This window comes from Canis lupus, chromosome 11, assembly GCF_003254725.2.
Source record: "Canis lupus dingo isolate Sandy chromosome 11, ASM325472v2, whole genome shotgun sequence".
NCBI classification, from domain to species: domain Eukaryota; kingdom Metazoa; phylum Chordata; class Mammalia; order Carnivora; family Canidae; genus Canis; species Canis lupus.
Window position 1 is genome coordinate 60606160 of NC_064253.1, and position 15386 is coordinate 60621545.

At 42.5% G+C, this 15386-nt stretch overlaps 1 long non-coding RNA gene across 12 annotated transcripts in view; it reads right to left on the minus strand.

Annotated features, from left to right (window-relative positions):
• Positions 1-15136, minus strand: part of LOC112649962 (uncharacterized) — a 181064-nt gene extending 165928 nt beyond the window's left edge. For all 12 annotated transcript variants that reach the window (XR_007414110.1, XR_007414109.1, XR_007414112.1 and 9 more), the window contains exon 1: positions 14822-15136. This is a non-coding gene — a long non-coding RNA (uncharacterized LOC112649962). The remainder of the gene's footprint in view (positions 1-14821) is intronic.
• Between the last annotated feature and the right edge of the window lie 250 nt (positions 15137-15386).

The window sequence follows — 15386 nt, forward strand, 5'->3', positions numbered from 1 at the left end:
CACACACACACAGTGATTCCTCACAATAATAATGACTTCTATTATTAAATTCCACCAGGTCCCCCAGTTCTGTCTCACACTTCCTGGTTCCTTTTCTCACAACTTTCTGGAATCTTTTTTTTTTTTAATTTTTTAAAAAGATTTTATTTATTCATGAGAGACACACACACAGAGAGAGAGGTAGAGACATAGGCAGAGGGAGAAGCAGGCTCCCCAAGGAGAGTCCGCTGCAGAACTCGATCCCAGGACCCCAGGATCACGCCCTGAGCCAAAGGCAGACGCTCAACCACTGAGCCACCCAGGTGCCCCATTTCCCTGAATCTTGTATACCATTTGAACTCTATAGGTGAGAGAGAAAGGAAGAAGATGACAGTGCTCAGGCTGCCTTATATGTATTTCCTGCAAGGCTCCTGATATTATGGAAGGGATAAAATACCCAAGTCCTTACAATGACCAACAAGGCATACTTGATCTGTGCCCTCTCCATGCACCCCTCCCCCATGATCTCACCTTACCATCTTACATTTCTTTCAGGGCTCCATGCAAATTTCACTGCATGGGGGGACACCTAGGCTTTCACCAATATCACCAACTTGGTTTCAAGGTATAAGTAAAATATGCTTTATTAAATCTTAATGAAACCTTCATAAAAGTGAAAAATCACTCAATAGTCGGGTCCCAAGATGGCCTCGATATTTGGATAGTCTTCTTTTTCTCACACTGAATAGGGCTGACCTGCGTAACCAGTAGGATACCTCAGACGTGACAATGAGCTTCCAAGGCCAGGCCATAAGAGATATTGAGACTTCCACCAGGCTCTCTTGGAGTGCTCTTTCTGGGGGAGGCCAGTCCCCATGCCATGAGGATACTCAGAGGGTCCTACAGAGAAACCCATGTGGTAAAGAACTGAAGCCTACCAACAGCCAGCATCAACTGGCCATTAACATGTGTAAGCAGAGAAGCAAATTGCCGAGTCCTAGTCAAGCCTTCCCATGACTACATTTCTGGCCGACATCTCAGCTGTAATTTCCTAAGTGACCTTGACCTGAACAACTCAGCTGAGGCATTCCCAAATTCCTGACCCACAGATACAGTGAAGCATTAAAAAAATAAAAATTAAATTAAAAAATAAAAATAAAATCCATACTGTTGTTTCATCCACTAAGTTTTGGGGGTAATTTATAACACAGTAATAAGTAATTGGCACACTCACTAAACTAACTCTGAAAGCTTTTTAATCCATATAGCTCTAATTCTTCAAGTGACACACCCATCAACACAAATCCACACAAGCTCAGGCAAAGAGGTAGACCACTGTCCTTGGGATTGTTTGAAGTACTATTCTCCACTTCTGTTCCACTCTCCCTTGCTTTTCCTACTTCCCTAGGTCTCAAAGGCCCATCTGTCTCTACACCTTAGTGAATGATACTCACTTCTCTTACGACAAGATTGGGGCAGATTTAAGGAAGGTGCAAGCCTGCACCTTCTCCCATGTTTCTGCTACCCCATCCAGAGTCTTACCTGAAAGTCTCAAGGAGGAGATGTTTCTCATTCTTGCTCCCACACTCATCTCTCCCACCCTTACCTCAGGATCCAGGCCATCTAGGCTGATTATACCTATCCAGCCCTACCTGGAGAGGAGGATTGAACAGTTTACATGGGAAGTTTATCTGAATGGCTGGGCCAGACTTTGCAACCTAGACCATTGCAGTGGTAGACCTCAGCCCCATCTCTGCAAATAACAATTTCCACTTAGAGAGAGTCAACCTTGCTCATTTGTCCTCTTTTTTCCTTAGGTTTTTATTTATTATTTTGGTAATCTCTACACCCAATGTGGTGTCTCGAACTTACAACTTGAGATGGAGAGTTGCATGCTCTTTTGACTGAGCCAGCCAGGCATCCCTGCCCTGACTGTCTCATTGCCAGTATTCTTTAGTCTCTCAGCACTTTTCTGTCTCCATCAACTAGCTTGAGTTCCATCAAGAAACATTCTCCATGGGGCACCCAGCTGGCTCATTCGGTAGAATGGACAACTCTTTTTTTTTTTTTTTTTTTTTTATTTATGGCACACAGTGAGAGAGACAGGCAGAGACACAGGCAGAGGAAGAAGCAGGCTCCGTGCACCGGGAGCCTGACGTGGGATTCGATCCCGGGTCTCCAGGATCACGCCCTGGGCCAAAGGCAGGCGCTAAACCGCTGCGCCACCCAGGGATCCCAGAATGGACAACTCTTGACCTCCAGATTGTCACTTTGACTCCCACCTTAGGTATGGAGATTACTTAAACATAAAATCTTTTATGGATGCCTGGGTGGCTCAGTAGTTGAGCATCTGCCTTTGGCTCAGGGTGTGATCCCGGGGTCTGGTGATCAAGTCCCGCATCGGGCTGCCTGCAAGGAGCTGGCTTCTCTCTCTGCCTGTGTCTCTGCCTCTCTCTCTCTTTTTGTGTCTCTCATGAATAAATAAATAAAATCTTAAACAAAAATCTTTTAGGGGCACCTGGGTGGCTCAGGCAGTTAAGCATCTGCCTTTGGCTCAGGTCATGATCTCAGGGTCCGGGATTGAGTTCCAAGTCGGGCACCCTGCTCAGTGGGGAGTCGGCTTCTCCCTCTTCCTCTGTGCTCTCTCTAACTCTTGCTCTGTCTCAAATAAATAACTAAAATAAAAATAACATAAAATCTTTTTTTTAAAAAAAGAGAAAGGAAGCATTCTCCATATGTAGAAGATGAACCCCCAGTTCTGAGACAGTATGTGTGTGTGTCAGTATAAATGGTGTGCATATGTCTGCATATATGCTCGTGGAACCATATGTATGTTGTGTTTGTATATGTGTCATACGTGCATGCGTGATGTATGTATCTGTATTATACTGTGTATATCTGTGTTGTGTATGTGTCTATATGCATGATGTGTGTATACACGTGTGTGTGCTTGTGCATGCTCTCAGCTTCATCAGCCTGGGATTCATACAATCTCTCTCCACAAGGACACCCAAAATAAAACAGATTCCTAATTTGGCAAGTGTACCACAGTTATGTAAGATGTTGGCATTAAGTGAAACTAGATAAACAGTATACTCTTCTGTGAATCTAAAAGATACCCAAATAAGTTTTTTTAAAAAAACTATTAACCAGATTTGTAAGGAATTCAATCTTCCCGTCTGAGTTCTGAAACTTCCTAGAGTTACTTAACTTTTGTTCAACGGCACCACTCTGGTTGTGACTTCCTTACCAGTAGTAGAGCTGGAGTCAGGCCTGATGCATGCATAAGTACAGTCCAGACGGATACTCTCTAACTTGCCAAATTGGCTTTCCAATTTGCTAAACCTGCAGTGTGATTGCCAACGATCCAGATTCCCTTCCATACTTAGTATACTAGAACATTTTTTAAAAGATAAAAATAAAAGAGAATTCTTAGGGGGGGAAAAAAAGCAGAAGAATGGGGGTGCCTGGCTGGCTCAGTCGGTAGAGCATGAGACTCTTGATCTCAGGGTTGTGAGTCCAAGCCCCACATTAGGTGTAGAGATTACTTAAAAATAAAATCTTAAAAAAAAATTTTTTTTTAATTAAAAAAAAACAACAACAGGGGCACCTGGGTGGCTCAGTTGATTAAGTGTCTGACTTCAGCTCACGTGATGATCTCTGAGTCCTGGGGATTGGGCCCTGCATTGGGCTCTGTGCTCAGCAGGGAGTCTGCTTCTCCTTCTCCCCCTGATCCTTCCCCCACTTACGCTCTCTCTCTTAAATAAATACATAAAATCTTAAACAAACAAACAAAAAACCACACCACAACCAGAAGAACGAAGACTGAAGGGCCAGCCGCTAATTTAGGGCATAACTGCATTTTTAAGAAAGCAGAGGAGGTGATAGGTCTTATGCCTGACTTTGAATATTCGATCTAGACCGAGAAAGGGAGGCTCCAGAAAAGGAGCCGTAAGCTTCCCGCTTAGCGGACTTGGACCTAGGTATTCAAATCCTCCTTAGGCCTGTGGGTTGTCATGGGTTTGATATTTTACAGATGGCTATTTTGGGTTTAAATATTCTTTCTTCTACCCCCACCACACAAGTTAATTAAGACTTCTTTGGAGAAGAGTGGATCTGCCCTGCCCCCTAGGCTGGAAACAAAGTGCTCAGCTCCTGGGGGGAATGTGGTCTTGTCCTCGCTCTCAGCTCACTAAGCAACCTGTTGACAAGCTTATAATTACCAGAACTGTGTGCTACACAATGAATGTTCTTGGGGATTTTAATGATCGAAGTGAATGAACATGCTTCAACATTTGGAAACGTGCTTGAGAAGAATAATTGCTTTAAAGTGTTTCATAAATTGTTGCTAGGAGACCACATCAAGATGGGCCTTTTTACTTACAACTTGAAGTTCAACTGGCAGGAAATTCTCCCATTCAAAATATAGATAAGCAAAGAGAACAATTCAGAGAAGAAGAAGAAGAAAAAAGAAAAAAGACAGAAATCCACTAGCTGCTAGAGAAAATCTGTCACCTGAAACAAAATGGAGAAAACAAGAGGCAAGATAATATTGATGACAGTCATGAACTTGCATCGCAGTTTCAACAGTTCTATGATCTTGGACAATTCTTTTAATGTCTTCTATTCTCAGTTTTATCTGAGAAATGGATTATTCAATAGCTCACTTGTAGGATTAGAGATCACAAACATGTTCATGTACTCAGCCTGTGATATTCCATATTTTATTTAATTATTTACATTCATTTGTTCTGAAAGGTTTGAAGTAACTAACAAAGTTATTGCTTATCTTAGTTTCTCTTTCCCAAAAGCAGCCCCAACATAAGGAATTGGGTAGAGGTCGCCTATTTGGGAGGTAACCTCAGGAGTTCAAGCGAGACAGTGAAGAAAGGGAAAGAAGTCAATACAAGGGGTATCAGTGACTAAGAAAGCCCACTACAGATCAGTCTTCTTTATTTATTTATGAGAGACACAGAGAGAGAGGCAGAGACAAAGGTAGAGAGATAAGCAGGCTTCATGCAGGGAGCCCAAGGTGGGACTCTATCCTGGAACCCTAGAATCATGCCCTGGGCTGAAGACAGGTGCTCAACTCGTGAGCCACCCAGGCATCCCCAAATCAGTTTTCTGAAAGGGACTCTTTAAAGAATCATGTAGAATATGTCTCAGGATTCTCCTGCTGCAGGATGGGGAAGCTGAGGCACTTATCCATTGACTCTTTTCTCTCAGTGGTTGAGGGTTGCCTCTGGGAGCCTTAAATAACCAGCACCTCCACAATGCCCTGAAGAGCCTAGTAATTTCTGGTGGAACAGGGGAAAAAAAACCCCAGGAAGAGGAGCAGGGAATCCATGGCATGTGAGGTAGGAACCTGCCAGTGTGCCCAAGAACTATTGCACTCCATTTGCATGTGAACTCAAAGGTGAACCAAAGGGACATGAGTTGGGACATTAGCAGAATCTGCTACCCTTAGGATTCAACAAAATTAGTTGAGGTCAAAATCGAGGTCAAATGAAACAAGTTATTCTATAAATGTTGCTGAATCCAACAAAATGTTATTCTGTAGCTAGGCTGGCAGTGATGGCTGATAATATTTTTTCTTTTTTCTAGACTTCCAATCAACAAAAGAGCCTGAATCTTGGGCAAGGTTTCTTTTTTTTGGGGGGGGGGGGCAAGGTTTCTATACCAGTGTGGGCAAGAAATGGTTGAACAAATCCTTTATATATGGCAGGCCCTTGTTGACCAAGATCGAAGGGATCTGGAATATTCTTATGGGGCTTAACTACGGGTGGACTTCAGACTTCAATTAAATCTGAATTTGAATTTAAATTGTATTTGGAATTACATTCCTATTCTGCATGGGTCAGGAAGGAAGGGCTTCAGTTAGTTCCTGTCTAGCAGTCCCTCCTCTGCCTGACAGCTGTTTGCCATCTGGATGATTAGCAAGTGGGGCAGGTTTCGAACTTGGCACTCCCTAGAGTGGAAGGGCAAAAGCAGATAAATGTTATCCTCCAAAGTTTTGTCAGCATGTTTGTTCCCCACCCAGTTCCAAGAAGAGATTTAGCAGCATCACCATGTCCCCCAGAGGAATGGAAAGCCATGTTGGCAACACAGGAAGCAAGGGATTAGAAAGAGCAATACCCCAGGAGGGGCCCAGAAAAGCCTGGCAGTCCCTCCACACCGACTCCCAGTTTTCAGATCCTCCCCCTGGAATGAGAAAGATGAGATATGGAAAGGAAAGAAGTCAAAAAGGGAGGACAAATAAGCAGGAGAGAGATAATCAGATATTATATGCCTCCTGTTGGAAGACTCCAACATGACTTATGAAGGAGTTTGGCTAAAAGATTGAACCTGAGTTTGATCAAGACTCTAGTTTTAACTGCCAACGTATAAGAAATGTAGAGGATAGAGTAACATATTAAATGCCACTGCAGGAGTGAATGCAAAATCCAGACTGTGGGTAACTCTACAGAGCAAATCACCAGATTTCAACAAATAAAGAGAAACCTGTAGATTAGAAGAGGCTTCAAAGATACATTAATTAGGGTGGCCCTGGTGGCTCAGCGGTTTAGCGCCGCCTTCAGCCCAGGGCGTGATCCTGGAGACCCAGGATCAAGTCCCATGTCAGGCTACCTGCAAGGAGCCTGCTTCTCCCTCTGCCTCTGCCTCTGTCTGTGTCTCTTATGAATAAATAAATAAAAATATTTTAAAAAGATACATTAATTAATTGCAATGTGTGGATTTTACTTAAATAAGGACAAATTTAATCTTTATTCAAAGAAACTTAAAAATTAATGAGATTATGAAAAGGGAAATGAGAATACTGACCGAATACTATAATGCTATGAATAATATATTTTTAATTGCTTGGGTCAGTGATAATACTATTATTTTCAAATAAACTCCATATCTTTTAAAGATACATAATTAAATGCTAAAGGTGAAATTAGAGAATGTTTAGAATATTCTTTAGAAAAAAGATGGTGGTGGGAGTGGATGTGCAGCCTTAGTTGAGTTGATAATAGACACCTGGAGCTCTTAAACTACTTTGTCTACTTCTGCGTGTGTTTGAGATTCTCCACAATAAAAAATAAAAAATAAAAAATAAAAAATAAAAAAATAAATATAAAAGTGAAATAACAACAAAACCCAGTGGACTACCTTCAAGAGGCATGTAAAGGAGGCATGTAAAGTCTGTTTCGGCAGGAGGTGTATTTTGGATCTGGGTCGTGTTCTGCTTGTAAGGAAGCCTTGGTTTCCCAGCTCTAACAAGGATGAGGGGGAGGTCCAGAGTGCAGGGAACAGGATGCAACTTCTCAGATTAACTCTTTATTTATTTATTTGAGAAAGAGAGAGCATGAGTGGGGATGAGAGGGGAAAAAGGGAGAGAAAGAGAGAAGCAGACTTCCTGCTGAGCCCAAGGACATGGGGCTTGATCCCAGAACTCTGGGATCATGACCTGAAAGGAAGGCAGATGCTCAATTGACTGAGCCACCCAGGCTCCCCACTCAGATTGACTCATGACCTTAAGGATCTAGCCCCCTATTGCGTGGCCTTCACTCCACTCCCAGAGGACCAGCCTGAGGTTTTTCATGAAGAAAAGTTTTCTACCCTAGACACCTAAGCGTGTCAGAAGTTACTCCTACAGGTGTGGCTACATGTTTACTGTGTTTGAATCCTCAAAGTAACTTGGAGCCATGTAAGTTCCATTACACTAAAACTACATCCTGAAGCGAAAAATATTCCTAAGAAATAATATAATAACAATAATAATGATGACAGCTGGGCACAGAGCTAAACACTTCATGTGTATCACTCGTCACAACTTAGCTTTGATTCCTATCCCCGTTTCACAGACGCGGAAAGTGAGGCCTAGGCCATGTCACCCCGGGAGGTTGACCAGTGGTGGCTGAGCTGGAACTCCAACTGGCTCCATGAGCTTGCTCAGGCTGCAAACTAAGTATCACAGACCCCGTGACTTAAACAGCCTAAAGCCATTTTCTCACGGGGCTGGAAGCCAAAGGTCTGAGAGCAAAGTGTCCTGGGGTTGATTTCTTTGTAAGCGCCTTGAGGAAAGGGGCTGTTTCAGGCCTCAGTCTTTTTCTGGCCAGAGCCATTTTGCTCTCTGAGCCCCTCATCTTCTGCCTCAGTTTTCCTGACTCAGGCCTCTGCCCATTTGCACAGGCTAACCTCCCTTCCTCGAAGGCCTTCCTCAGATATCTGGCAACTCCTCCTCTTTGTCCTCCAAAGCTGACAGCAAGGACCCCCACTTTTTGGAAGCCTTTCCGAACTTGCCAGACCCTTCCAAGCTTCCTGATGCCGTGGTTCTTGGATCTAGAGATCCAGTCTCTCATCTAGAGAGACAGGGGCAGTGCCCCAACCCCTCTGGAATTCCCAGCTCCTGGCCTGGTACATCCCGGTGTGGAGGAAATGTTTGGCTGTTTGATCCCCTGCCTCACTTAGAGCCAGCAGCACCACAGACTCCTTAGTGGTGATTGTTTGCTGGACCTTGAACAATCCCTGTGGCTTTGTCCTCTAGCCTTGAAAAGCTGTTGATTTCCATTGTCTAATCATCCTCTGACTCGTGGCTGCCCAAGCCCTGGGCACCATGCCCATTTCTCCCAGGCTGCTGGTACCCTCCGCCTGTCATGTCACAGCATGATAGAATAATCCTCCTTTCACCTGCCTCCGTGAGTGCTCCTTCTGGATCACAATGTGCAGGGGCAGGACAGCAGACTGTGGTATATGCAAGAGAGAGACACACACACACAGAGAGAGAGAGAGAGAGAACCATACTGGCTTAAGCTAAACACACACACACACACACACACACACACACACTAAGCATGGCATTATGAAACTGAAAAACCCAGCTGCAGTCCAGCTACCAAACTCAACCTCTTCACCAATCTCCACAAGACAATCAGGCACGCTAAACAGTTATTTCATTCACTTAGTATATTTTAGCAAAGATTCGTGCATCACCATGAAGGGTTACATCGTGCAGCAGGCATCCCTCTGCTGTTGCACTGTGGTTGCACACTCTTCCCCCCACCTCCCTGCCCACCCCCTTCACCACCCTCTTAGGAGCAATTGCCTCATGCAAAGCAGTTTAACAGACATTTTTTTCTTGATGGAGAAGGCCCTTGGGACTTCACCTTCCACCCCAAATGTCATTTCAAAGTATTTCTTCTAATCAAATAGAAAGCTCTCCCTAAGGGGGCTCTGGTGACCAACATTTTCTCCACCTCATTACTTGCCAGTCCTCACCATTCTGCCATTTGGATAAAGCTTGTACCTCAGGCTCCGAACCAGAAGAGTTGATGATTAATAGAGCAGAGGGCTTACTTACAGGAAACCATCCCTTGGGTGAGAAGCCTAATTCATCCCACCAAGTCACCACGGAGCCCGGAACAGTGGCTGGCACACGTAATGGATATTTGATACTGTTTGTGGAATACAGAGTAGTTTGAGTGATTAACCGGCATCTCTTATGAGACAGGCAAAAGATGATACACAACATTTGGAAAACAGCAGGGCTTAGGAGGGCCCAGGAGGGCCAGAGGCCAGGCAAGATGTGTGTGAAAGGAGTTGTTTACATTTCCTTCCTTGGGTAGAAGGTGATTCTTGTATCTAGAAAATGTGTCCATTTCTCTGTATTTGGTGCCTTCTGTAACTACCTATTTTTTATATCCTTGCTTTTTATTTCATGATATATATTATAACTACATGTATCTTTGTTTTTTATTTCATTTATTTTGAAAATATAAGCCTGTGGAAGCTATGCTAAGAGAATGTACATGTTCTGTACTGATCCAAGCCAATTTGGCCCTTCAGCAACTGCCAGGCTCCTTGGATAAATATAAGTAGCCTCTGGTGCTTAGATGGGTGGTGGCGTACATCCTCTACCTTACAACATCCACACCAGGCGAGGTCTTAAGACCAAATTTGGCCAAAGCTACAAATTTTTACTACTTAGCAGATATAAAAAACAGTCTATTACTGGTCTTTCAGACTTTGGGGATCCACTCTCTGTCTTAGGCACCACAAGTAATGTAAGCATGATCAGTTCTATGGTAGACACAAGATAATGACAGAACTAGCCAGTCTTTTGTAAGGTCAAGCCACAGACTTGGTGAAGGAGAAATATATAGGACTAACGGAATACTAGACCCCAATCACTGTACAAAAAGTCTGACCAGTGAGCTTGCTGGAGCCATATTCCCATCCATATAAGAGCAGTGGGGCTTCTATCTTTCTAACTGACCATGTGCCTTGGCCCGTCATTCGTTTTACCTATTCAAAAATATTTCTAAATTCCTTATACAAATTAAAAACCTTCCAGCGAGATTTTGAGGATGTTTGAAGTGTGGTGTAGCTATATCTTCAGGTTGTTAATTCCTCATGAGAGAATTTCAAAAGCTAACTGCCTGTCCCAGGGTATATATTCGGGTTCGTTTGTACACATAAATATTACACCATGTGTAAAAAGTATTTGTAAATTAAATGACCATGCAGATAACATAGAAAAGATAGTATCTATTACTATATTTCATCTAAATTAAAGGATACTATCTATTCCACGATAGGACAGGAGCTATAGGGGCCCTTTTTGGTAGGGACAGTAAGAGGAACCCAAGTTGGAGAACCTCAGGGGAAAGAGAAGATACACAGATGGAGTCTAGTTGAAAGTCAGCTGATGATCTAGAACTTTCCTCTGCTTAAACATTAAATGACTTGTGTTTGTTTTCATGTTGGAGGCTGTTCCATCCTCCCTGGACTTGAAAGAACTAATTTCAGCCCTCTTTTTTTATAATTTCCCTCTTTAGAGGGGGTGGTTTATTCTCCTGCTGTCAGCACAAATGTAAAAATTAGGAACACATCTGATTGCACCTGTAGTTACCCACTTGCAGCCACAATTAGCCATAAGCACTCTCCAAAAATGGCAAAAACAGTTAAGCATGCCTGCAATTAAGTAATTGTGGGCATCATTAGTTGCATCGTTAGTCACATGAGTAACTTTTATGGTCGCCATGACTACCTTCTGATACCAAATTACTCCCCCAACGAGGGAGTACTTGGGCTGGAAACCGACCCCCCCCCTCTCCAATTTTGTGAAAGTTGTGTGCTTTTTTTCTAATTATTTCACACAAGTGAATGGGGGAATGTTTGCAAATACAAACTATTCATGTCAAACCAAAAACAAATGGTCACCCTGGGTCCTGTGTTATCTGTTTATCTTTTTTTTTTTTTCATTTGACATACAACAAAGCAAAGCTGGCTCTTTTTTTTTTTTCCCTGAGAAAATAACTCACTTGTGGTATCTAGGTGACAATATAATCTTTCATTTGTATATGCTGCCTAATAAAGAAGGTTTATTTTATACCATAGTTATCATTTTCCAATTTGAATATCTGGTACAAATTTTCATTTGGAGAGCTTTACTTCCTGTTTGAACTGAACTGATTAGATTTTTTTCCCTCCAGGGTTTTAATCTGAAAGGAAAATGGGCCCAGACCTAGGAAGATAGTTCCTGCTTGGAGAATGATGATCTATGGAAATGTCATTGAGAAATGTATTCTTAATGAGTCACCAACCTGAGAATGAAACATCATGTTCTTCAAAATCCCAAGAAGTATATATTCACACACTAGACCAGAGTGGGGTAGAGAGATGCATTTTTTAAATTACATTTATTTCTATAGTAATTTCAGCAGGCTTGATGTAACAACAGATTAATCATCCCTGACTAAATAGCATATTTCAGATTTACCCATCCCAGAGATGGGTAGCTAGGACCTGTCAATCCCATGTAAGTGTATAGAAAATATGGGATAGATGACTGAATAGCTCATGGTCCACCATGTGTCTGTTGGCCTTTTTTTGCCATTTGAAGAGAGGGAAGATTCTATTGGGCTCTCTGAGCCTGGTTACTTTGGATAAAGAAGGAAATCTGTCTCTAGAGCAGTGCCATCCATCAGAGCTTTCTGTGATGATGCAAGTGTTCTATATCTGAACTGTCCAACATGGCAGTCACTACTCACATGTGGCTACTATGTGCTTGGAACAGGACTGAAAGGACTGAAGAACTGATTATAAATTGTATTTAATGTCAGTTAATTTAGATTTAAGTAGCTACATAAGGCTAGAAGCTACCATCTTTGTATAGGGCAGATCAAAGTACATGATTACAACCAGAAAAAGGGATCAACATATTTGGAGCTACTTCAAATATGACCAAAAGTGTGCTAAATAGATAGCAAAGTATTTGAATCCAAAAATCCCAGGCCATGTATTTGGCTTCACCACCACTTAACTATATGATCTTAAATAAAACACTTATTTTTAAACTTGTTTCTTAGCTCAAGTTATGTTGTAAAACCATCATTCTGATGGTAGGATGGAGATTGGAGAGAAATCAGAGATCACAGTGAACCAGCTTGTCTTCCTATTGGCTGGGTGTCTATGGGCTATACTAAAGAAGACTGTTCAGGAGAGAACACTGAAGGAGAAGAAAGATGGGAAATACTCTTACATAAATTAGGACCCTCCTGACTACAAGTAGCCGAAAATCCTAACCTAAACCTGCTTTAAGCAAAAAAAAGATACCGGGGTTCATATCTTAACCTTTAGACTTAGTGCTGGCTTCAGGCAAGTGGATTCAGGCTTCAATTTAAGTCATATGGATTTAGTTCCTCTCCAATCTTTCGGTTTTGCCTTCTGTTATGCTGATTTCAGCCTTGGGCTCTATGTGATAGCAATATGGCAGCAGCAGGCAAAGTCTCTATGAACTCTCAAATCTACCTTCAGAGTAAAGAGCAAGAGTCTCTGTTATATGAGTCTTATGAAAACCCTTCATTATGGCTCATTGGTTCTGAGACAACTAACTAGCCAAGTCTGAAATCTGTAGTCCCCTCTGGAACCTGAAGTTGGCTCAGCCTTGCCCAAGCCATAGGAGCTAAGAACGGAGGAGGGGGAGTTTCCCAGAGGTAAAGCAGAGTACTTCTAGCAGGAGGGTGAATTGATGGACTGCAGCAGAAAACAACAGATGTCCTCTGGAGCCCTGCTTCTAGGACTTTGAAAGACTAAAGCTCTGACTCCTTGAATAATCAGAGCAGCAACGAATCCAAGTCAGTTAAATTCAACTAATTTCAACAAACACACCTTAATAGTACCTGGCAGCCTTCTACTTCTAACCAGATGCATGTGGTAGCCATGAACAGTTATCTTATTTTGGAAATGTATCTGGCCTTTCACCTTCATAGGCAATATTACTTATACACAGATCTGGGTTAGTATTTTCTACCAGCTGGGTTCTAGGATTTTGTATCCTTCAAGGATTGTGCTAAGAAAGGACAGTAGTTCTTCAGAGATTCAATTTGATTTTATGACTTGACTGGCAGAGATCCTAAAGGTCATTATGTTGTGGTGGTAATACTGCTTGGAAACCCAAAACATATTTTTGGCTGTTTTCTTTCTTTACTCTATATCCAGGGGGAAGAGGAAGAATCGGGCAGTAAAACAGCTATTTCTTTATTCATTCAATAGTAATCATGACACTACTGTGTGCCAGGAATGGTAGTTGGTACTAACAGAGCCTTCGAGAAAGCCATATACTATATAACAGTGCTGGGGTGGGGGGTGGAGGGTGGGGAAGCACTGGGCTTCAAATCAGAAACCTGAGTTGAAGTTCTGACTCTGCCAGTAATTATCACTGTGATTTGGAGACAATGGCCTCATTTGGAAGATTTCTAAAAATCCCTTGAGTTGAAAAACTGATTCCAAGGAAAGTTAGAGCCCATCAGCATGACTAAGGCTTACTGTCTGACCTTTGAGAACTAAAAGTAAAACACACTCCCTCACCCTCAGAATTCAGCACACATACCTCCTCTGGGATTCAAGTTGAGAGGATCAAATTAGAGTAGGAGATACAAAAAGAGCTTTTCATTAACTCTTAGAAATTGTTTTCTTTTGGACCAGCTTATTACAAAAGAATCCTCAGGAGCTGGGACACACCCTTATTGTAGGATGGGGTCCTGGGAAAGAAGGGTCTTGCAGAATGAGCAGCAATTCACCAGATGGAAAAGACTGTGGAATAACATTCCAGGCCTTTCTCTGATAGGCTTGAGGCAAAGAAGGCTGACTGCCTTAGAGCCTCAGACCAGGAAGTTGGCTGGGAGACTGACTGCCTCCTCTGGGGCCTCAGACCTGGAAGTAAAAGGAAAGCTGGTTCTGCTAAGGTAATCACAATCCCCAGGTTGGTTTTGCATTATGTGCAGTCCCAAATTCTCTGTGTTCCAGAATCCTGAATCCAATTGGTTGTTTAAAATCCCTGTGAAGGGGATCCCTGGGTGGCTCAGCAGTTTGGCCCCTGCATTCCGCCCAGGGCGTGATCCTGGAGTCCTGGGATCGAGTCCCACATCCAGCTCCCTGCATGGAGCCTGCTTGTCCCTCTGCCTGTGTCTCTGCCCCTCTCTCTCTCTCTGTGTCTCTCATGAATAAATAAATAAATAAATCTTAAAAAAAATACAAATAAAATAAAATAAAAATCCCTGTGAAGGGGTGCCTGTCTGGCTCAGTTGATAGAGCATGTGACTCTTGATCTTGGGGTTGTGAGTTCAAGCCCCAAGTTGGATGGAGAGATTACTTTAAAATAAAATCTTAAACAAATAAAATAAAATAAAAATAGAAAAAAATTAAATAAAATCCCTGTAAAACCTTTTCCTTGCAAGCTAGAGCAAGGGTTTCCAGTCCTCATGTTCTTGGCCTGCCATGCCTTGGATGATGCCTCCACCTATAGGTGAGATCTTTTGGGGGAAGGAGCCTCTTACCTCTAAGCCATACTCACCTGAGCTGAGAGATGAGAAGTGCAGGTGGCCTGCCCCTCCATTTCCCTTTACTGGGAGTTGAGAGGAAAAAGAACTCAATTTTCTTGGTGATACCTTCCCAGATTAGAGCTTCTGTCATAAAGCCAACATGGGAAGGGGAGAAGGGGGTTGTGCCATAGACTCTTGCTGTTCTTATCGAGATCTAATAGATTTTCTTTAATAAAGTTTTCCTCATTTGCTATATAACCTTAGGACAACTTCCAGAAATTTCAAAGATATCATGAGTCCTAATTATTTCTCTGAGGAGTTGGTTCTTAGAGCTCCTCCCTTCATTGTTCTAGAAGTGGAGCTCCTGAGGGTTCTAAAGAGGAGTTTTAAGCATGACCAAAAGATCCTTCTGGCTGTTGGGTGGAGAATGGATCAAAGGGAGATCAGAATGTAAGCAGATATGTCAGGAGGGAAACAGAATTGCCCAAAAGAGATACAACAGTGACTAATGTGGTGGTGTACAAATGGTGAATGGACAAGCACAATATGTGTCTTTTGTTCATCACTACAATCTCAGCACCTAGCTAAATACTCTAT